Here is a 22,454-nt window from a genome sequence, read left to right as displayed (position 1 = left end):
AAAAGTGAAGAGAATTCAATGGTAAATATCTCTTTAAGTTCTCTCCTTACAATATCTCAGGAGACTTTACCTATCCTTATCTATCAACTTATCTACTCTCTATCTTACCTTCACTCAAGCTCAAATTTATCTCAGAAATAAAGATAAAACTATGCTTGTGGTCATATCCCTCACCAAGAAAGGACTCTGTTACTTTAGGACACTACATCTTACAGCTACAGTGGGGCAGGGACACTCCTAACAATTCCAGGGCTGAAAAGAGAGCTTGTGGTCAGGTCTCTAGAAGGATTTCTTAAACCAGATGCACAAATCTCCCTGAAATTTGAGACTACAGATTGAAGAATTCTCATTCTCTCTCTGTCTCTCTCTGTCTCTGTCTCTGTCTCTCTGTCTCTGTCTCTGTCTCTCTGTCTCTGTCTCTGTCTCTCTCTCTGTCTCTCTCTCTGTCTCTGTCTCTTTCTGTCTCTCTCTGTCTCTCTCTGTCTCTGTCTCTCTGTCTCTGTCTCTCTGTCTCTCTCTCTCTCTCTCTCTCTCTCTCTCTCTCTGTTTCTCTCTTTCTCTCTCTGTCTTTTCTCTGTCAGTCTATCTCTATCTTTTTCTATCACTCTCTATATTATACATTTTTTTTTCATGAGGGTCTTTTTAGGAGGGAGATCTATGTTTTCTTTCACAACTTGATTTTTATGGAAATGTTTTGCATAACTTCACATGTGTTTTCTTAATGGAGATTGGGGGTGATGATAAGGAAGATAATGTAGAATCCAAAGTTTTAAAAATAAATACAAAAATTAAAAAATTTAATTACAATATAGGCATATATAGATTAAAAATGGCAGGTGGCTGGTGCAGTGGATGGAGCATTTCTCTTGGAATCAGGAAGACTGGTCTTCATGAGTTCGAATCCAGATGCAGACACTTAATAGTTGTTTGACCTTGGCCAAGTCACTTAACCCTAATTACCCCAGGTTCTTAACAATAAATTAAGTTAGAGAAAGAAATGGCAAACCACCCCAATATTTTCACTAAGAAAACCCAAAAATGTGGTCACAAAGAGTTAGACACAACTGAAATGAGTAAAAAAAAAATTATAATTAATTTGCATAATTTAAATAGACGAGTTCTAATCATTGTCTCAGATGAGGCAATAATTAAAATTGATACAAACAGGGAAAACACACTATGCACAGAGCCATCATAGACAATGGAAAAAAATCTAATATTAAACATATTTGCATAAAATTGCATAGCAGGTAACTTAATAAAAAAGCTAATTTTTTAAAGTTAAGGATAATAACACCATTATTTAAGACATCTTAATATTCTCTCAGAATTTGATTAATCTGATGAAAACGTATAGAGAAAAATACAGAGGTAAAGCAATTATTGGAAAATTAGACTTGACTTATGACAAATTCTGAATATCTTAAAAGAATATTCATATTCTTCAATATCACATGATATTTTAGAAGAATTGGTAATGTGAATATCAATATTAAATAAATATTAAGAAGCAAAATAATAAATGCATTCTTTACAAAACGGAAGAACTGAAAAGGACGAGATTTGTGATGTCATTAATTTAGGGAAAGTTAGATAAAGAACATCTTCCTACTAATGCAAGTTGGCTTCTTCTTTAAAGTTTTAGTATTAGAAAGTTGCCTAAAGCATTAAGAAGTTAAGCATTTTTTCCATAGTAACACAACCAATTCTTATCAGAAAAAAATATTGAACCTGAGTTCAAGTAAGTAAGACTTGAGTCTTACTGAATCTGATGGCAAGTGTCTGCATGCTATTGCCTACTGATACCCTTGCAAAATATAATGCAATAAAAATAGATGTAATATGTGCAAAAGGCACAAAAGGTACAAAGTATTTAATGAGGAAATGAAAACAGAAAGTATGAACAAAGTGACTATGTAATTTAAAAGTATAGAAAAAATGACCTAAAAACTAGTCTGAAGGGAAACGTTATTAGCAGAGAAAAAAAACAAAAACAGAAAAACATAAATAAAATGATTAGAATTTTTATTAGCAATGACTAGTAACACTGATTAATTATTAATCTGATAAGAAAAAGGAAGATGAAAATCAAATTGTCAAAAATTTTAAGAATGAGCAAGAATTCATTAGAGAAAAAAACTTATAAGAATTATCAGAAATTTTTATAGAATTATATAATAATAAAATAGAGAGGTCAAAAGAAATTGATATATAAAATTATAAGGTTGAAATAAGAAAATAGGAGATAAATATCTTATATAATTCAATTGCAGGGAAAACTTGTAGGCATAAGGAAAAATTATTTCTCTCATTTCATTATAGAATCTAAGTATATAAATAGCTTTCAGAAGAACTGCAAACTACCAATAAGTATATAAAAGATTTAAAAAATCACTAATAATAAAAAATGAAAATTAATATACTTTATATTAATATACCTAGTCAATTGTTAAAAATAGAGAAAAATGGAAATATGCAATACTGAAGGGTTTACAGGAAGAAAGGCATAGGAAAACTGTTTGAAGAGCTTCAAATTGATGCAACCAACCTGAAAAACAACTTATTTTGTAAGAAAAGTCACTAGATTCCACTCAAAAGCCAGAAAAGGTCAAAAACAAAAAGAAAGGCTCAAACAGATCCCCAAAATATCATTGTGGCTGAAAAGAACAGGAAGCAACGAATGTGCCAATCATTGTGGTAAATTACTGTAATAGAATCTTATTACACCATAAAAATTGAATGAGGAATTGAGTAAAATACTAGGCACTTCCCATGAACTGACATAGAATGAAGTAAACAGAGTAAAGTGAACAATACGTACAGTGATCCTAATAATGTAAACAAAAAGAATAATGGAAGGAACACAAATGCCAAATAATTGCAATGACCACTCCTGTCTCTGAAAAAGAGTTATAGAAATATTGTCTTATTTTTGATAGAAAGAAGGTGACTGAAATATATATACCATTTGATAGTAGCATGTTAGTTGGTTCGGCAAAGATATTTTGTTGTTGTTATTATAAGAATGCTTCATTTTGAGTTGGGATTTTATCCAGAATTGACTGCAATGTGAAAATAAGACATTAATAACACTTAATAACATATATTTATTGAGCATCTAATATGTTTACAAACTTTGCTATTGAGAATATCCACATTCTCTCTGGAAGCCTAAAACAAGGTCATTCATTCTCATGACATTTAGAAAAAGAGTACCAAGTAAAGGATTCACACAGAATAATTCTTCTCCATAGAAAAAAGACAATCGTCAATGGATTGGAGTTGCTTCTATGAACACTCTCTTAAAAAGGGAATAAGTATAAGAGAATTGTGCTGGGAAGATGGGACAGAGAAACTGAAGGAAGATAGTTGAGAGAACAACTGGTTCATTTCAATCTAACAAACATTTAGTAAGAATTCATTGTTTAGGCTGCTGTGCCATGTGTTGATGACAGTAAAGATAAAAAAGAAATATTCCCTGTTCTCAAAGAGATTATATTCTGTTAGGGATGAAAAAGAATGCAAAAGGATTTGTAAATACAAAATGAGATAAAAAGAAAAGAATACTAACTGTGAGAGTCAAGATAAAGATAGACTCCCTCTAAGACTTCGTTCTTAAAACTAAGAATGAAGAGGTGGTTAGGAGAAAATAGATTCTAGGTATTGGACACAGACTGTATAAAAGTAAGAAGAAAGGAAGTAAACCTGATATTCTCAGAAAAGAAATAGTTTGATTTAGCTGGAATGTGGAAGACAGAAAATAGGATTATGTGAAATCCTCTTCCTCAAGAATGTTATTTCTCTGCTAAAATGTCTCCTATGGAATCGTCAGTTCAAGGAACACTCAGAAAACTTATATTAGGAAAGTAAATGCAATCAAAGTCAGAGGATCAGGAGGAAGAGGAAGGAAAAAAGGAGGAAGAATTGTTGTAGTAGTAGTAGTCATCGCTCAGATGCCTTTCACCACTTTTTTTTCCTCCTTCACTCTGTTTCACATGACAAAATGCCCTTACTCTTTCCCATATTAGTTCCTTCTATTTTTTTTTTTCCTAGAGATCTCGTTCCATCTCACCTCCTAAACAGATTGCCTTCTCTGTTTTAGCCACTCTTTGACTTTTTTAAAATCTCTCCCTCCTTACTGCCTAAAGACTTGTTAATGTCTCTCCAATCCTCAAAAATCCCTCACTTGATCCTCCCACCTCTTCTAATTAATCCTCCAAGATCTCTTTCGCCCTTCTTAGCTAAACTCCTCAAAAAATTCAACTATAATATAGATGTCTGCTTTCTTTTTTTCCTCTTCTTGATTCTATAAAATCTGGCTCCTGACTTTAATAGTCTACCAAAACTGCTCACACCAAAGTTATCACTACCAATTTAGTTGCCAAATCCAACAATTTTTTTTCTATCCTTTCTGCTTGACCTCTCTTTATCCTTTGACATTATCAATCATACTTTTTTCCTTGATAGTCTCTTTTTTCCATCTTTTCTCTCTTGTTTTTCCCCTACCTATCTGACTGCTCCTTTTCTGTGTTTTTTATTGGATCTACCTCTAGATCATACCTTCTAAGCATAACTGTCCTCTAGGGTTCTGTCCCCAACCTCTTCCTCCATACTATTTCACTTGGTGATTTTATAATTACAGATGTAATTACCATCCCTATGCTGAAGATTCTCAAATCTACTTTTCCTACCTCAGTCTTTCTGCTGACCCTTAATCTCACATCAGACAAACCCAAATGGGTGTCCAATAGGTATCTTAAACTCAGTATTTCTCCCCTCTTACCTTCCATATTATTATAGAGAGCTACACCATCCTCCAAATCCCTCAAACTCACAATGTAAGTGCATTCTGGATCCCTCACTATCCCTTATCCCCATGGCCAATTTACTTCTGAGGCTGGCTGATAACACTTCATTCAAAATCTCTCATATTTAGGCTCTTTTATCTCTTCTAACACTATCTTCACTCTAGAGCAGACCCTCATCACTTCAACCCTAGTGTGCTGGTGGGGGTGCCTGTCTCAAGTCTCTCCCCATTCCAATCTACATTAAACCACAAAAAATATTTTTCTAAACAGAGTTCGTATCATATATCTCCCCACATACCTTTCCCAATAATCTCCAGTGGTCTCCTATTGCCTTCAGGGAAAAAGTACAAAATTCTCAGTTTGGCATCCAAAGCTCTTTTAATCTAGCCCCCTCACATATTTCTAATTCTCTTCTAATCTTTCTAATCCACATCAATCCCTTAATACATATGTATTTTTCTATCCATTGTAATACTGGCTATTACACAAATGGGAGTCAGGTCTGGTGAATTCTCTAGCTGTCCCTCATACCTGGAATCCCTCCTTTATTCCAACTACTCACTACTTTGGCTTCTAAATCAGCTAAAATTCTACCTTGTACAAGAAGCCTAGGCTAATTCCATAATTCCAGTATTTTCACTCTTATTTTGTATTACTCCTGTCTATAGCTTATTTTGTATACATTTGTTAGACAAGAAGTTCCTTGAGGACAGAGATTATTTTTGCCTTTTTTTTTTTTTATCCCAAGTGCTCAGCATTTTGTTTGTTGTGTTTTGTAGTAGTGGTGGCAATATCAGCAATTGCAGTAATAATTGTAATAGGAATAGGAATAGTAGTCATTATTGTAAGAGATGCCATTGGTAGTAGCAGTAGTAGAAGAAGTTAGTATTTACATGACACATTAAGGTCTGCAAAACGCTTTACAAACATTAGCTAATGTGATTCTCACAACAACCCTGGGAGGCAGGCGCTATTATTGATCTCATTTTATAGTTGAGGAAACTGAGGCAAAGTACCCAGGATCATATTTGTTGTAGCTATTACTAAATGCTTTCAAGTTTTCCCTGATTCTTTGTGGTTTTCTTGGAAAAGATACTGGAGTGGTTCCGCATTTCCCTCTTCAACTCATTTTACAAATGAGGAAACTGAGGCAAACAGGATTAAGTGACACCCAGGGTCATACAGCTAGTGAATAACTGAGGCCAAGTTTAACTATCCCTTGAGTTTCCTGTTTGCATTTGTAGGGACTTGTGAACTGAGGGACATCACAAAAAAGGTATCCCAAAACATCTACCACTCCTGACTGGAAATGACTTTTTTTTTTTCACCAGTCTCCCTTCCTGATTTTCTGGGGATCTTCACTGCTATTTTCACTTCTTTTGATTAGAAAACAAAGACAACCATATCTTCTGAAAACTATTATTAAAAAGTTTACCTCAGGGAAAAGAGCAAACCCTTTTGATTTATTTGTTTTGCTTTGGGTGGGTGGAGGGCTGAGGAAGGAATATGGTGGGGGAAGAGGAAAAATTTCTTTAAGCTACAAAAGCATAAATTAATATAAATATATAAAGTTGTCACCTAGAAAGTATGGAAAGACACAGAGAATCTAAGCTAATAAAACATATGCTAAGTTCCTAAAAGATGGGAGAGAGACAGGACGAAGATAGTGCTGATATACTTAACCAGATATCCAGTAGATATTCTGAAGCTCTAAGCCAAAAATGTTTAGATCTAATGATGGGACACTGAAACAGAAGGGCAAACAACAGGCAAATATTGAGGTGTCCTAGAGAAATAAGCAACACAAAACAAAACAAAAAAAAACTCCCATCTTAAATTTGCTGATAACTGGCCCTGAGTTCAACAATAATTCTACTTTTCCTTTAATATAACTCAAAATCATAGAATTTTATAACTTGAAACAGCCTTAGAGATCATCAACCTAGAGATGACAAAAACGAGGCCCAGAAACATTTAAGGGATAGGACTAGGATTCAGTTCGCCTAATTGAAGGTACTACATTTTTAAACTATTCCACACTGTCTCTCACACTAGGAAGCACATTTATTATGTATGAATTCTGCAAAATATTAGCTGCATCCCATACTTCCCCAGTCTTTCATTCAAGTAGTCTTTTAGAAATCTCTCATCCCTGGTCCAGTAGTAGTTGGTTTTATGATCAGACTTGGATGAAGGCATAGAAACAGGCTCATCAAATTTTCAGATAACACAAAATAAGGATATATAATCAATAGTAGAGATGGAAGAGTCTGAATCCCAAGACGGACTGGAACAAGGGTCCAAAGATAGAAAGATGAAAAATTACAGGTACAAATATTATCACTCTACACTTTCTTAGGTTAAAATATTTCACTGCAAATATAGATAATAGAGAAAATATGGTTTGACAGCAGTTTATCTGAATATTTTAAGGGTTTTAGTTGGCCTCTAGCTTAATATGAGTCAAAATGAATGTGACATAGTTGCCACAAAAGCTAATACTATCTTTTAATATACATTATATGTTGGTCAGACTCTATCTGGAATATTTTGTTCAATTATGGGCATTACATTTCAGAAGAAACACTGAAAAACTGTTTTATGTCTAAAAAGAACAATGGCCAAGATGATGAGGGAACTCAAAACCATGTCAGATGAGGAAAAGTTAAGGTAATTGATTTTATTCCGTCTGGAAAAGAGAAAGTTTTGGATGACACTGATGGGCAGAGATGTGGAAGGATGTCATGATAACATTCTTCAGACATCATGTGCTTAATCTACTTGCCTTAAGAAAGAGGTAGAACCAAGTGGTGAAAATTAGAAGCCAATTTTGGTCCAATATATGGAAGATCACCCTATTAGACCTGTCCTAAAATGAAGTGGGTTGTCTCATGCAACATCATTTCCCTGTCACTGCGAGGATAGAAATAATGAATTTCTTATGTGCCTAGGATGTGCTAGTCTCTGTGCAAGGTATTTTTACAAATATTTCATTCCATTGTCACAGGACTAGAGGGAGGATTTATTATTAACTCCATGTTATAGTAGAGGAAACTGAGGAAAACAGACTAAGTGACTTGTTTAGGGACACACAACAAATGTATACGACCAAATGAGAAGTCAGATTTTCCTGACTCCAGGTCCACTGCTCTTATCCTGGGCCATCTAGCCATCTCTATATGTTCAGGAAGAACTGAGTAGCTTTTTGTCACAGTTTTGGTTGAAAAGTTTACTACATGGCCTAGAAAGTCCATTTTAGATATGAGAGTCTATAATTTCAAAGTAATGCCTCTTAGTTATATTGATCAAAGATTTTGCTCACTTTTCTTCATTTTCTTATTAGTTCTGATATTCTAATAATTCATTCTAATGAGAACAGGCAACCAGGAGATGCAATGGATAGAGGATCAGGCCTGGAGTGAAAAAAGATCTGAGTGATTCAATCCAGCTTCAGACACTTATTAGCTATGGAACCTTGGGAAAGCTATTTAACTCTGTTTGCCTCAGTTCCTCATTTGAAAAGGTGTGAAGAAGGAAATGGAAAACCATTCCAGTATATTTTACAGGAATACCCCAAATGGGATCATAAAGAGTCAAGTCATGCTGTCAAACCATATTTCATCTACTCTCTATTTGTGCAGTGAAGTATTTTAACCTAAGAAAGTATAGAGTGATAACATTTGTACTTGTAGCATTTCATCCTTCTACCTTTGTAGTTCTCATTTTCCTTATCTTTAAAATGGGACAGTTGCCATCAATGGCCTCTGAGATTCCTTTCATCTTTAAGTCTTTGCTCTTTTTTTTCCTATGATCTAAGTAAACTCAATATATTACCTTGGAATACTATTTCACATAATTGTGCCAAAAAAGGGTCAGGGCAGGTTTAAATTTCTACTGGTTATCCTCAATTCATTCACATTGTTCTAAATACTTTCCATTTTGAACATTAAAGATAAAATTATTTTCTTCACTTTTTCCTTTAGTGATTGTTTTGATTTTTCTGGTTTACATGTTTTTATTATTAATCAGAGAGAAAACTTAGAACAAAAGACAAATTGGAGAGGAATAGCAAACAAAAAAAGAAGTAACTTTTTATTTTAAAGTAGTTTTCTTTAAGTAACATCATCCCATACCCCATCAAAGTCCAGTTTTCAAAAATTTATGTAATAATTTGAAGTGATGCATCCTGCTCCTGGAAATTCTATCCATTAATATAAAATTGAAACCTCTCTCTGTCTGTAGATTATAGTCCTGACAAGGAATGGATATAAGAGGTCATTATGCTCAACTGCTTCTTTTTACAGATAAGGAAGGTCAGGTCCAGCTAAGTCATTTTTACCCAAAGTGACCCAGAGAGTAAAAACCAAAGATAGGATATGAACCTCTATTTTCTGACTGCAGAAATTATAGACTACAGAAACTATAGACAAATTATTATCTGATGGACAAGTTTCCAATGATGAGACTTTCCAATCTTACCCAGTCTAGCTTTAGCTTTTGGGTGGTTATGTATTAGAAACCTTCTAATCTGGTAGACTTCTGTTTAGACTTCATTATACTGACCACCCATGATCATATACATAACACCTTGAGGCATTGGAAAATCACTGGGAGAAGCATAAAGTCATATACCTCAAAAACTTCTGTTAAGTCCTTAATGTCTGAACTACACCTAGAAAATTATTGATGAGGATGTTTATGTGGCTATCCATTTCCTTTCCTTTTATTTTATTTTAATTGTATTTATGGTTTAATTCCACAAGGAACTATATCATCAGTGAGGGAAATCCTTATATCAATGAAAATCAGCACCTGTTCTACAACTTAAACTTTTAAGAGTGTCTGGGGTACTGAAGTGAGTTGCCTAAGTTCACATGGTTGGAGGTGTCAGAGAGAGGTCTTTCTCTCAGGTAAGCTACTTTCATCTATTATTTCTCTGCTGTATTATGTCATAAAAAATAAACAACACAAAGCAAGTGTATTAGCAAAGTAAATGTAATTATCTGAGTTATATCTTTTTTTAGACTTGTATTCCCTTTCATCCTTAATAGCTATAAAAATAAAATATTAAAAATGTAATTAGATTATATTTCAAAAAGCATAAATATGATTAAATTGAGAGATAATTCCAAAATACCAAATGAATGTGTGTTGTCAATGTCTTCCAATATTTGTCTAAATTACAGTGTGAAAGGCCTAGTGCATTAAGACCTAATCTATATTTTCTTACAATTATTTTACCTAATAGGTAGCTAACTTGGATACTAATAACATGATATTCTATGATAGCACATGTGTTATCATTTTTTACTTTTCCTCAAATTAAACAATGTCCAAAAGTATTCATTATTACCTATATTTAAAAAAATGAAAATGATTATTCTATGTAGGCCATGTACCTGTTTTGTAGGTATAGTCTATAAAACAATTCATCTGTGGGCTTTCCCCCAAGAATAGTCATACAAACAAATATAATGATGATTTCAGTGAGAGTCATATTTCAGAGATGAAAAGGAATTTGTTAGCTATCGAGTCCAACATACAACATATTCAAAAAATTATAAAAATTTTCCTTGCATTATTTCTGGTAAGAACATCTAAGCCATGTGACTACAAGAAAGAAGATTAAATATAATCTTCATTAGGCATGGAGTCAACAATTCAACATCTTCTTTTAGTGTTTTTCAACTTATAAATATCTTTCCTTAAATGCATCAAGAATTGAACATACCACTTTAGATATCAGCAAATCAAGTCAAAGTACAATGGAACTGCCACTTCCTTATTCCTGAAAGTTTTCTTTCTTCACCCCAGAATCTTATTATTTTTGATAATTTTTCCTTTGCCCCTTTAGCCCCTCTCAATTCATCTACTTACTGTATATTCTACTCATTACTATTTTCATTGAAAAGTTTGCATATAAACTGGAAATCTACACATTTCTTCTTTCTTTATCTTAAAAAATATATAGGACCAAGTACAGGAAAGAAAATTATTTTTGGTGATTTTTAACAAATGGTTCTCCTTTATATGATTATATGAGTTTTTTCCCCCATTTGAAAAGCAAAAAAAAATTCTTAATGATTTTCAAGACCTCTAATTTTGGTCTTGATAGTATGTTATATACTTTATGCCATTCATTCAATGTTAGTCAGATATAACTTTGTTTGCAATAGGATTTTTCCCTCCAGTGCCATTATCTAGAAGGAACAGTACATATTTTCAATGAAACAATTAAACATGCTATGACTAAAGTTTTGATTAAGAATGTGTATGCATGAATATAGTTCATAGATATAGATATGCATCTATTTTAAAGGCTAATTAGATCTTATCTATCATAAAACCTCATGGCATTCCAATTCCCATTGATGATTCTTACTACATGAAATTTTTATAGACATAAATATTACAGGATATACTTTTCCACACAAAAGAAAAGGTGAAATTATAATCACAGGTCAAAGTACTTCCTACAACGATATAGAATTATCATAATCTGCTATTTTTCTTTAAATAATATCTTTCAAAGCAAAAGAAGTCAAAAACTTTCTTACCTTCTCACCAGTGTCTCCTTGTTATTGAAACTGCCATCAGCTTGTAACAGTTAATAACTCAACAAAAACGGAAAGAGTAAAGTCACATGTTGAAAGAGGGGGCCTATGTCAATGCTTCTTAATTTTAGGGCAGTAGCAAAAAGGAAAAAAAAAACAACCAGCATATAAATGAAACCACTTCCTGACAAGATACAGTTCACACGTCACTTCAAACCCTGATTCTTAAGAAATTACCTTGTATAGTCAACATTATCAATTATTGTTGAGATGTAATTATTCATTTTGAAACACTACCCATCAACATAGATTTTTTTTTGCCTCTTTGATTTAAGAAGGTAAATGTGTGGTTAGGAAGTAAGTGGGGGTAGAGTAAGCAGGCTCCTAACTAAACACTGAAGAAACTTCCCTTTTTTCTGCATTCTAGCAAGTGCTAAAGAGAAAAGACAATTATTTTTCACAGTATTGTCGACGAAGACATTTAGAAGCAGTATCAGCAGAACCATTCTGAAAATCAGTGAGCTATCAAGATGCTGATGATTACAGTCTTCTGACTGATATTTGGGTTCTTAGGGGGAAACATATGAAATAACTATTCTATTTGAGGAAAAATTGCATACAGGAAGGAGTTTGGATATTGTTCTTACATAGGAATAATGACTTTATTTTTGTCTGAAAATTTACAGATATGGTTAGTGAAGCCATTGAGTAGTGTGTTAACATGAGGAAAAGCAAGGCAGCTGGCTTCAGGATGGTAGAGGATAACGTGAAATGTATCAGGAGCTCTCACACATGAAGCACTCACCAATTTTGGTAAGATAAATGTCACTCTAATACAGTTGATCATTCAATCACAACTTGAGAGTGATACTGAGGGGAGTCCAAAACCTGCCCAAAACCTTCCTAGGTAATTCATTTCCCTTTTGTGAAGCTCTAGTTGTTAGGAGGATTTTTTAAAATTAACTTAAATTTTTGTATTTGCAATTTCCACCCATTGTTCTTTTCTCTGGCCTCTGCAGCCAAATAGAGCTATTCTGATATATCTTACACATGATAGCCTTTCAAGTGCTTAAAGTCAGCTAGATATCTAAACAAATATGGCTTAATATGTATAAACTATTTTTATCTACTTTCCCTTTGACTGTATTATATGCTAGAACTGAAATATCTACCAAAACCCCTTTATATCTAAGTCCTTCAGAACTTTCCTTAAGTCCATCAGAATTTATAAGGTGGCTGAAGGAAGCACAGATATGAGTGAAGGATGTGCCACGTAGTTTTGCTTCAAATTCTTCCATGACACAAAATGGATTAAGATCCCCTGATCTAGGATAAATAAATTAGGGCATCCTTATAATACAAAGACAAACCCCCTACATAAGGAAGATATACTCACATGCATACACACATTCAAGAAAAGACATCTTTTATGGATGAGATCATGGAATGAATATGTAAGAGAACAATTATTTTCTATATATATATATATGTATATATATATATATTTAAAGGGTCTTCAAAGGAGAACAAGGTATATTTTGGGCTAACATTTGTAGTTTTATTTTTGTGATGAATTAATTTTTACTTATGTGATTTAATAACAGTAGGATATTGCATAATTTGTAAGATATTAGCTCTTATCAAACAAAGTATTGTTCTTTTCATTTATTCTGATGGCCTTTCTCTATATTGGCAAGTGGGAGCAGATGATATCTCAATGGGCCATGGAGAATTTTTGAGCCTACTAAAACAATCTATACAACAAAAAACATTTAAAAATCAGAGAAACACTATAGTAGCCATAAAGCTAGCTTAGAAATTAGAGAAATCATATACAAGCTCTGACTAATACTTATTAGGAATGTGAACATGTCAAGTTAGGTAACTTTAGTTTGCTCAACTGTTAAACTATATTAATAAGATCTAAAAGACTTATTTTATTGGAAATCCCAAATGAAGTAATGTATATGTAACTTTCAGAAGAGTTTAAAGCACATAGAATGTCAGCCTTCGTGTTTTGTTTTCATTTTATTATTTTGATTTCATTATTTTATTACATAAAATGTTACATTTTGGTTTTTTATAATACTACAAGTTTGTGATTTCATTGGCTTGAGGAAATATGCTCTACTAATGAAGACTTAGAAATGTTTCTCAATTTACAGGCTTAAAAATTGTCTGGGGCAATAAGAGGCAGTGTCTTCCCCAGAATTGTAGTCTTTATCTGTTAGACAGAAGTTGATACTAGATGATGATGATAATGGAAGTAACATTTTTATAGCATTTTAAGGTAGTTACATATTATTTCTTTTGATCTTTACACCAATTTGGTAAAATTGGTACTATTTTCTACTCTATTTTATATGAGGAAACTGAGATTAAAATCATTTAAATAACTTTCCATTAATAAATATCTGAGGTAGGATTCTAACCCAGATCTCCCTAAGTATAAGTGTAACACTCTGCCCTATACCACCTAACTTCCAATTTGTTTTTCATGAAAATTATTTTTATCAACTAATTTATAAGCAATAAGTATTTATTGAGTATCTACTATATATTGGACATAAGGCCAAGAACTGAGGATATAAAGAAAAGGCTAAAGAAAATAGAATAAGTATTAAATACCCACTATGTGCTAGGGTACTATGTGCTTACTCTATGCTAAACAATTTACAAATTTTTTTCATCCTCACAACTGTTTAAGTGCTATCTTTTTTCCTATTTTACAATTGAAGAAACTGAGGCAATCAGCAGTTAAATGCTTAGAGTCATACAGCTAATAAGCATTTGAGGCTACATTTGAATTCAGCTCTTTTTGACTCCAGACCCATAACTCAATTCACTGTGCTACCTGACCACAAAAAAAAATAGTCCCTGGTCTCAAAGAAATTCTGTTCTCATGGTGGAGACAGTATCTATATACATAGACCTATATAAGAGGTAGACTAAGTAGTTGGAAGGTAGCCTTTGGAGAGAAGACAACTGCAACATTGTTATAGGACCAAGAGGAAAACAATGAATATTCCTCATGGCCATTAAACAAAATCATTGGAGAGAACTCAATACTCCCTTTTAATGGGATTTCTAGGTTCTGGTCCATCTGTAGATTGAGGTCATGGGTAATGAGGTGAATAAAGATGCCATTACAATCTTTGAGTTATGGGAAGTGATTGTTGTGGCTGAAACCAGTCTGGGGTTCAAACAATAACTTCTGACTTCTGATCCCATCAGCCTCTACAGAAGACCTCCAGCAAGTCTTTGGATCTCTATCTACTCATGATTCCAGAATGAGCTTTAACCTGTACTTCTTCCTCAGTAGTAGTAGTAGTTCTAGTGCTGCTCTTGTTACTTTCTACCTATTCCTTAGCCAGAGCAGTGGCACCAATGAGAAAAATTTTAAAAAGTGATGAATATGAATTGTAGAGCATTCAATATAGTTCTTGGAACTAAAGAACACTTAACTACTTTTAGTGATGGTAATGGTTGGTTATGATGACAGTAATGGCAATGGCTGAGTAGAATTATATGGCTTCAAGTGGACAAATCCAGTTTATAAGGTCCAAACAATATCACATTGTTCCAAAGCCAAGAATTAGTTAATGCCAGCCCTACAATAAATGCCATAGGAGTGGTGAATTCATTCACTTCCTCCAAGCTTTATATAAAGTATATTGGATGTGTGCCATCAGTGACCACTTACTTTGTAAAAAGACTGTTTTGCATACTGCTCAAACCATGTGTGATATCTGGAACACTCAATTTGCATGCTCAAATTGAGCTAAAACTGAATATATACACAGCTGACATTGCAATGTATACCTAACTCTTCCTTCCCTAATTTCTCTTCATTGCTACTTTGCTCAGTGATTTGCATTTGCATGACTATTGGATTTAGATAAATGAAAGATGTGAATTATTTCTTGGCTTTTGCTAATGCTTACTGGCACAAAATTGTCCTGGAATAAAAAGGAATAGTAAATAGTAACAAGGGGAGGATTTAGATCACTGGTGAAGGGTAGAGAATCATCAGAATGAAGAACTAGCAAGTCCTGAAATTAAAATCAAAGATTTAACTAGGGCTCTTCTTTGTTGTTATTTATTGGGCTTCCAAATTGTTTTCCACTTGTCCTGAAGACTTAAACCAAGTTTTATAATTCAGCTTTGATATAGTTACTGAGAAAGCCAAGGAAAATCAAACAAAATTTAAAGAATAATAAAATTCATAAACATAAGCTCCAACTAAAAGTTATTATTTTAAATTGAATTTAGAGTTGAATTTACAATATATTTTTCCTTTGCACAAAAATATGGGACCATCAACAATAGGACAATCTCTTCTTTTCCAAATTCTCAAGAAGCATCCCATCATTTTGGGACTTGAGAAATGTGAATAAAGGAATGATTAAAGAGCAGGGACAACTGGAAGGTGATATATCCAATTTCATAATTAAAGGGGGAAAAAGCTCAGCCTTATTGTAGTGTTCTAAAAGAATCTCTTGATGCCTAAGGTTAGGCCAGAGTTGTTTTTCTTTTTTTCCATCATAGTAAGTTAAAAAAGCATCAAGAGTGGAAAAGCAATAAACCCCCAAACAGACTATTTTGGCTGGAATTCTCACTTTGTTAACAGACCACTTCAAACAATAGGGATTTTTGTCTGTTTTTGTTTTTTTGAAAAACACTGTGCTGAATTACACAAACATTGATGTCAAGGAACTCCTTTCCTCTCATCCATATTGTTTGCATGATAACCATTCTATCCTCATTAAAACATAAGCACTTTAAAGGTAGGAACTTTTAATTTCTATCTTTGGCACAATGAACAGAACCTGAAAGATTTAATATTTTTTAATTCAAAACTGACCTCAGTGAGGCCGAGGCAAGATGGCAGAGAGGACACACTCTTCATTCTGAACTCCTCTTCTACCCTCACTACTAATTACCAAATTCAGCCTCAGAAATAGCACTTGACTGATAAAATTCATGAAAATTGGAAGTACAACAACTTACCAGCCAAAGATAATCTGGAAGATTTCCAGAAAAGGTTTGGACTGAGTGGTGGGAGCAGACCAGCACAAAAAGAAGATAGAACTAGAGGCTAGCATACTGAGCAGACAGGAGCAGGGGTGGGGGTCGGTCTTCCTGGTGGAGAATTTGCCAGGAGGACTCTACCACAGGTTGGCTGCTCTGCTTTGGTTGCAAGGCACTATATCAGCAGAGAAGTTAAAGCCAAAGGTAGCATGTACTCAAAAAAACACCAGAATTTAACAGGACCTGGCCTCACCCATCCAGCACCTGGAGTGAGGCAGCATGGAGCACAGCACAGCTGTGCAGCCACATTCTTTAGTATGGGGCTCTTCCCAGGGCAGCCACACATATGTGAGGAGGGGGAGGGGGAGAGGGGAAGGCTCTGCAAGGGACAGTGAAACTTCCGCTGCAGGGCTCTTCACAGGGTACTTCTACAGCTTGGAGGTTCTTAGCAGCCCTGTGCAGGACAGCTACAATCCATCTATCTATCCCAGTTCTTCAGAGGACTCTAATAACCTCCTTGCCCTGATGGCAGACCCCTAAGGGCTTTTAAAAAATGAGAAAAAAAGCCAAGCAAACTCTAACTATTGATAGCTTCTATACAAAAAATGAGTAGGTTTTCAACTCTGGGGAGACTAATAGCAGACATTCTCCAGATAAAACCACAAAGAGAGATGTAACCTGGTCCCCTTTACACAAGGCCCTCCTAGAAGAAATTATAAAAGATCTTAAAAGAGAGCTAGAAGAAAAATGGGGAAAGGAAAGAGAAGCTCTGCAAGAGAGCACAGAAAAGGCATATAACTCATTAAAAGAAAGATTTGAAAAAGTGGGAAAAAAAGAAAACAACTTCCTGAAATGTGAATTGGAAAAGGTAAAGAACTCCCAGGGAAACAGAATTTGTGAATTAGAAAAGATAAAGAATTCCCAGGAAAGTAGGATTTGTGAATTGGAAAAAGAAAATAACTTACTAAAAAAAATAGTGAAATGGAAAAAAGTTTTATAGAGCAAAACAACTCATTTAAAAACTCAATTGGACATATACAAAAAGAAGTAAAAAAAGCTAATGAAGAAAATAACTCATTAAAAATCAGAACTAAACAAATAGAAATGAATGATTTGTTGAGATATCAGGAATCAGTTAAGCAAAACCAAAAAAATGAAAAAAAAATGAAAAACAATGTTAAATATCTACTTGGAAAAACAACAGCCCTAGAAAATAAATCTAGGAGACATAATCTGAGGATTATTGGACTTCCTGAAAATTATGATGAAAAAAGAGTCTAGACACTATTTTACAGGAAATCATCATAGAGAACTGCCCAAATATAATAGAATCAAAAGGTAAAATAGGCATTGAAAGAATTAATCAAACACCTTCTGAAAGAAACCCTAAAATAAAAACTCCAAGGAATACTGTGACTAAATTTCAGAACTATCAGATTAAGGAAAAAATATTACAAGCAGCCAGAAAAAAAAAAAAAAAAAAAAAATTCAAATACCAAGGAACAAAAATAAGGATTACTCAGGATCTGACATCTTGCACATTAAAGGATCAAAGGGCCTGCAATCTGATATTCTGAAAGGCAAAAGAACATGGTATGCATCCAAGAATAAACTACCCAGATAAGCTGATCATTTTCTTCCAGGGAATAAGATGGACATTTAATGAAACAGATGAATTCCATGTGTTTCTAATGAAAAAAACAGAGTTAAACTGTAACATTCTATTCTCTAAATTGTAATCATTCTTTGGGAGCAGGTTTCTTGGGGAGCTTTTGGAGGCAGCCTTAGTTTCAGTTCAGTTTCAATAATCACCTCAAATGCAGCCAGGAGTTAAAGTCCAAATCCTTTAGTGTCTCTTCCAAAATCTTATCTCCTTCATATGGGGCTTGGCTAGTTTTCTGGAAGCCTTCCTCTCTCCTTGGTTCCCAAGAGCTCTTGCTGCTAGTCCTTGTCACTTCCAGCTTCTGCCTCTTGGCCTCCTAATGTCTCCAGCCAGTATAAAGGTAGAAGTGGGAATGAATCATGACTCCGCCACTGAGAGTGGGATTGTGTGTTTCTATGGGCTTGTGAATCTCCCAGAAGTCAATCCTAGTTGTGAATCTCCCAAAGTCCATCACAAGGCTTTTCATTTCTTCCTTATGTATGCTCTTTAAATGTGTGAAGTCTAATGCGTGAATCAATGAGTGAACTCCTTTAAAGGTATGAATAATGTACATTACCTTGTCTCAAGTTCTGGCCCATAACATCTCCTTGTAGGGTTAGATCAATCATACTGAACCATGCTAAATTAGGTAATTATTGTCTCTTATCCATTCCAGGGACTTAGCACCTTGTAAGAATCCTAACACTAAACAAAAAATTTGACCTCCAACTATAGGATTCAATAGATGCAGAAAAAGGTAAAAAGAACTCTTGAGAACTGTATTTCTGTTATGGACATACATAAAGCATGAATGTATAATTTGATTTTACTGATATAATATAAAAAAGGGAAGTAGAAATTGAAAGGAGATAGTATCAGAAAAAGGGAAAAGGAAAGATAAAAAGAGGGAAAACATGCCACAAAGAGACAAAGGAAACCAATCATATCTGAGGGAATTTAGGGAGAGGAGGAACATTGTGTGAATCTTACTCTCATCAGATTTGGCTCAAAGAGAAAATAATAGACATATTTGGTTTACAGAGAATCTTCTTTCACCTCATTAAAAAGTGGGAGAGGAAAAGGGAAAAGGAAAAGAGTAATAAGGGAAAGGTATAAGAAAGGGAAAGGGATTCAAAGGGAGTGGGAGGGATTCTGTGTGGGCAAGTGGTGCCCATAAGTTTAATACAGGGGAGAGGAGTAAGGGGGGAAAGAAAAAGAAAATCATAATCTGGGGATAATATGATGGCAGAAAATACAGAATTAGTATTTTTAACCATAAATGTGAATGGTGTGAATTCTCCCATAAAGTGGAGGTGAATAGCAGATTGGATCAAACCCAGAATCCTACAATATGTTGTTTACAGGAAATACATTTAAAGCAGAGAGATACATACAGAGTAAAGGTAAAAGGCTGGAGCAGAATCTATTATGCTTTAGGTGAAGTCAAAAAAGCAGGGATAGCCATTCTTATCTCAGATCAAGCAAAAGCAGAACTTGATCTAATTAAAAGAGATAAGGAAGGAAACTATATCTTGCTAAAGGGTAGCATAGACAATGAAGCAATATCAATAATAAACATATATACACCAAGTGGTATAGCATCTAAATTCCTAAAGGAGAATTTAAGAGAGTTGCAAGAAGAAATAGACAGCAAAATTATAATAGTGGGAGATCTCAACCTTTCACTCTCAGAATTAGATAAATCAAACCACAAAACAAATAAGAAAGAAGTTTAAAGAGGTAAATAGGATATTAGAAAAGTTAGGTATGATAGATCTTTGGAGAAAACTGAATGGAGACAGAAAGGAGTACAATTTCTTCTCAGCAGTTCATGGAGCCTGTACAAAAATTGATCATACATTAGGATATAAAGACCTCAAAATTAAATGCAGAAAGGCAGAAATAGTAAATGCCTTCTTTTCAGATCATGATGCAATAAAACTACATCCAGTAAAAAGGAAGGAATAAATAGACCAAAAAGTAATTGGAAACTAAATAATCTCATCCTAAAGAATGAATGGTTAAATCAGTGAATCAAAGACACAATTAATAATTTCACTCAAGATAATAACAACGAGACAACATACCAAAATTTGTGGGATGCAGCCAAAGTGGTAATAAAGGGAAATTTACATCTTTAGAGGCTTACTTGAATAAAATAGAGAAAGAGAAGACCAATGAATTGGGCTTGCAACTTAAAAAGCTAGAAAAAGAGCAAATTAAAAACCCCCAATCAAATACTAAATTTGAAATTCTAAAATTAAAAGGAAAAATTGATAAAATTGAAAGTAAAACTACTATTGACTTAATAAATAAAACTGAGTTGGTTTTATGAAAAAAAAAACAACAACAAAATAGATAAACCTTTGGTAAATCTGATTAGAAAAAGGAAAGACGAAAATCAAATTGTTAGATTAAAAATGAAAAAGGAGAATTTTCCACTAATCAAGAGAAAATTAGAGCAATAATTAGGAGTTACTTTGCCCAACTTTATGCCAAAAAATTAAGTGAAATGGATGACTACCTTCAAAAATATAGGCTTCCCAGATTAACAGAAGAGGAAGTAAGTTACTTAAATAGTCCCATTTTAGAAAAAGAAATAGAACAAGCTATTAATCAACTCCCTAAGAGAAAAATCCCCAGGACCAGATGAATTTACATGTGAATTTTACCAAAGATTTAAAGAACAAAGCTATTTGAAAAAATAGGAAATGAAGGACTCCTATCAAATTCCTTTTATGACACAGACATGGTACTGATACCTAAACTTGGTAGGTTGAAAATAGAGAAAGAAAATTATAGACCAATCTCCCTAATGAATATTGATGCTAAAATCTTAAATAAAATATTAGCAAAAAGATTATAAAAAAATCATCCACAGGATAATATACCATGACCAAGTAGGATTTATACCAGGAATGCAGGGCTGATTCAATATTAGGAAAACTATTAGCATAATTGACTATATCAATAACCAAATTAACAAAAACCATTTGATTATCTCAATAGATGCAGAAAAAGCAATTGATAAAATCCAACATTCATTCCTATTAAAAACACTTGAGAGTACAGGAATAAATGGACTTTTCCTTAAAATAGTCAGTAACATCTATTTAAAACCGTCAGTAAGCATCATATGTAATAGGGATAAACTGGAATCATTCCCAATAAGATCAGGAATGAAACAAGGTTACCCACTATCACCATTACTATTCAATATTGTATTGGAAAAATTAGTTTTGGAAATAAGAGTTGAGAAAGAGATTAAATGCATCTAGCCATACTGGAGAGCAATCTGAAACTATGCTCAAAAAGTTATCAAACTGTGCATATCATTTGATCCAGCAGTGTTACTGCTGGGCTTATATCCCAAAGAGATCTTAAAGAAGGTAAAGGGACCTGTTTGTGGCAGCCTTTTCTGTAGTGGCTAGAAACTGGAAATTGAAGGGATGCCCACCAATTGGAGAGTGGCTGAGTAAATTATCGTATGTGAATGTTATGGAATATTATTGTTTTGTAAGAAATGACCAGCAGGATGAATACAGACAGGCTTGGAGACACTACATGAACTGATGCTCAGTGAAATGAACAGAAACAGATCATTATACACTTCCACAACAATACTATATTATGATCAATTCTGATGGACGTGACCCTCTTCAACAATGAGAGGATCCAAATCAGTTCCATTTTTTCAATAATGAACAGAACCAGCTACATCCAGCAAAAGAACTCTGAGAAATGAGTGTGAACTATTACATAGCATTTTCAATCCCTCTGTTATTGTCTGCTTGCATTTTTGATTTCCTTCTCTGGTTACTTTTACATTATTTCAAAGTTCAATTCTTCCTGTGCGGCAAAATAACTGTGGATATGTATACATATATTGTATTTAACATACACTTTAACATATTTAACATGTATTGGTCTATCTGCCATCTGGGGAAGGGGAAAGAAGGGGAAAAGTTGGAACAGAAAGTTTTTCAAGGGTCAATGCTGAAAAATTACCCATGCTTATATAATATTATAATAATTATTATTATATAATAAAAAAAGAAATTAAAAAAAAAAACTGACCTCAGACATGTCCTAGATGTGCTGTCCTGGGAAAGTAACTTAATCCTGTTAGATTTAGTTCCTCATCTGAAAATAAGCTAGAAAGGAAAATCGTAAACCATTTTAGTATCTTTACCAAGAAAACCTCAAATGGGTCATAAAAAGACCCATACTGACAATACTGAAAACTGTGAATAACTGACTGCCAACATCTTATGCTATGCCTGGCATGTAGTTGGTGCTTAATAAATGCTTATTAAATTAAAATGAAATGAATTGCTCTAAACATATATAAAAATATATACATTTTCATTTGTGAAATAGGATGAAACTTTAAAATTGTTCCATTTTATGTAGAGTTAC

At 33.7% G+C, this 22,454-nt stretch overlaps 1 protein-coding gene across 3 annotated transcripts in view; it reads right to left on the bottom strand.

The window, feature by feature from the left end:
• ARHGAP15 (Rho GTPase activating protein 15) overlaps window positions 1-22,182 on the bottom strand; it is an 818,431-nt gene extending 796,249 nt beyond the window's left edge. For 2 of the 3 annotated variants that reach the window (XM_074302034.1, XM_074302036.1), the window contains exon 1: window positions 11,366-11,493. The gene's annotated coding sequence lies outside the window, so the exon portion shown is untranslated. Of the gene's footprint in view, window positions 1-11,365; window positions 11,494-22,112 lie in introns of those variants that run through there. The other variant, XM_074302035.1, reaches the window with a different exon arrangement.
• Window positions 22,183-22,454: the final 272 nt, after the last annotated feature.

The sequence above is a fragment of the Sminthopsis crassicaudata genome, chromosome 3, assembly GCF_048593235.1.
Source record: "Sminthopsis crassicaudata isolate SCR6 chromosome 3, ASM4859323v1, whole genome shotgun sequence".
In the NCBI taxonomy this organism is placed as follows: domain Eukaryota; kingdom Metazoa; phylum Chordata; class Mammalia; order Dasyuromorphia; family Dasyuridae; genus Sminthopsis; species Sminthopsis crassicaudata.
The sequence above is the reverse complement of the archived record's forward strand: the minus strand, read 5'-3'. Positions and strand labels throughout refer to the sequence as shown.